The following is a 2,528-nucleotide window of genomic DNA, read 5'->3' on the forward strand; positions in this document are numbered from 1 at the left end:
TAAAGTACAGCATAAGGAATTATAGTCAATAATATTGTAATAACTATGTATGGTGCCTTTGGGTACTGAAGATATTGGGGGAGACACTTTTTAATGGTTCTCTAATTATTTTACTGTATACCTGAAAGTAATGCAAAATAATATTGAATGTAAGATAATAATAATAATAAAGGGTACCAAGTTGTTCTTGTTGTTTTGCAGAGCTAGCTGAAAATTTATTTGGGGGAAAAAACAAAAAATATAGTTGATTTGGCTTTCAGTCTGGGGCATGGGTAAGAGGCAGTCCTCAAAGCAGGAAATTTGCCCACCCCACGAGTGAACTGAGAACTGGGGCTGAGATTCAGGTGGGTCTCCTGTGCCTTCTGCTTCCCTGCACACCTCCTTTCCCACCCTCTCAGAGTACAGGACAGACCACAGTAGTCATTTACTTGGGCAGGACATCAGATGACTCAGACACCAGCTTCCCATCACGGGTCTCAATCTTCTTCACAACCACTGACTTGGAGGAGCTGTGCTGGTGCAGATGAAGAAACCAGGGCCCCTGACAGAGCCCAGACTGGCCTGGAAACCCTGGGCATAAGTGAGGTTCCTATAAGCTGAGCTCTGGTCACCTGAGTAACCGCTGGTGGTTTTGGTGTAGATGCTCATGTTCTGCACCTCAGACTCTAGACAATTTTCCTCACCCTCCAGCAGCTTACAGTGTCCCTGTCCAGGGCAAGCTTGACATTCATGAGCTCCGGGTACTCTTGCAACTGCCAGGCATGAGAATCTGCTTGGCAGTTCTCAGAGTGGCTTCCAGCAGCCAACTTGGCCTGAGAATCCTTGATGGCCAGCTTACTGTGCTGCTCGGCATCAGTGATGATGGCCTCCAGGGAAGCCCTCCAGCTTTTGAGGCCCTTGATTTCAGCCTGGGTTTGGCTGATGTTCTGGTTAATCTCAGAAATCTCCATATTCATTCAGTGCAGATCATTCCCCTGTATCCCAGCCAATGTCTGCAGCTCCTCATACTTCATCTGTTACAGGGCTATATCTTTAGCCCAGCTGCTGTTGGTGATATCCTCATACTGGGCCTTGATCTCAGATGATTCTGTCCAGATCCAGAGAGTGGCTGTTGTCCATGAATAGCACAACCGATGTATCAGAGGTCTGGGACTAAAGACCGAAAAAGTGTAAGGTAAGATTAAGGAAAATAAGGGAAGCATAGCACTATATGCTACCCCAAAATATAACTGTTGGAGTGTAGGACATGCCACCTCATTATATGCCACTTTGGCATACTGATTAGTTTAAGCTGTAGACAGCTGAAAGCAATAATGCAGGTAGACGCTTTCCCTGAAATCTCCATATTTGTCTAAAAACAGATTCTAAAAAACCAAACAAACAAAACTCTTAGTTAATTACCATTGATCATCTCCTGAGATTTCATCAACCAGGGAAAACTGACTCATCTTGGAAGAGACTAGAAGTGACCACACACAGACAGAATTTTTCACAAAGTATCATTACTCACATATACTCTTCTAAAGGCCCATTTATCTTTCCTAAACATCACTTTCTCCTAAGAAGCCTACTTTTCCTATTAAGATTATATTTAAGTATAAATTATTAATTTTAAAAAAGATTTTGTTTTATTTTTTAAAGAGGGGAAAGGAGAGGGAAACAGAGGGAGAGAAACATCCATGTGTGGTTGCCTCTCACATGGCCCCCCACTAGAGACCTAGCCTGCAACCCAGGTAGGTGCCTTAGACTGGGGATTGAACCAGCAACCCTTTGATTCACAGGCTGACACTCAATCCCTGAGCCACACCAGCCAGGCCTACGTCTAAATTCTAATACATATTGGGGAGTTACTCTTTTCTTCTGGGTATTGCCCATGTGTACACAAGGTATATATGTTAATAAACTTTGTTTGTTTTTAAGAAAATAAAGACCCAGTAGTCAGAGCAAGGTCTGAGGGAAGCCACTCTGGGTACCTGAGCCTCAAAGCCCTCCTTGTTCCTCCCTTTCTCCAGTTGAGGAAGCCTTGCATGCATACACCCAGCTGTTCTTTAGTAGTTCTGAACTCTCGCAGTGGGGAGGAGGGTGGTACACATAGCAGCACCCTTTCACTTTGCACAAGTCAGCCCTGTTGTTTCAATTGTCTGTAGAGTAGAACATGGGCACACCTGCTCTGTGTGCCTATCCAGCTTGGCCCCTCTCCTGGTGAGGAAGTGTTACATATCACTATCATACCTCCTGTACTTTGGTAGTTCTGAACTCTCACTGGCAGAGGCAGAAGTTTCTCCATGGTGCAACTCACTTCCTCATCAAAGGGCAACACAGCTGTGAACACCACAAAGCCCCTTCAAGTCAGCACTTAACTTGTACATGCAACAGTGTCCCCACTATCTCTGTACTGTCTCTGGACTAAGAAGTTCTACCTGTGGGTACCACAGCATTGTGTCCGCTCATTACTCTTGCTACATGGAGAGCACCATGTGAACACACAGTAGCACTTTCTCTGGACAAGGAAGCCCTACAAGTAGATA

The 2,528-nt window shown here is 44.7% G+C and overlaps 1 pseudogene; it reads right to left on the reverse strand.

Moving 5' to 3' along the window:
- Positions 1–415: 415 nt before the first annotated feature.
- Positions 416–2,287, reverse strand: LOC118975964 (keratin, type II cytoskeletal 8-like; annotated as a pseudogene).
- Positions 2,288–2,528: the final 241 nt, after the last annotated feature.

This window comes from Sturnira hondurensis, unplaced genomic scaffold, assembly GCF_014824575.4.
Source record: "Sturnira hondurensis isolate 20B ecotype Veracruz unplaced genomic scaffold, ASM1482457v3 Scaffold0001538, whole genome shotgun sequence".
Classification (NCBI taxonomy): domain Eukaryota; kingdom Metazoa; phylum Chordata; class Mammalia; order Chiroptera; family Phyllostomidae; genus Sturnira; species Sturnira hondurensis.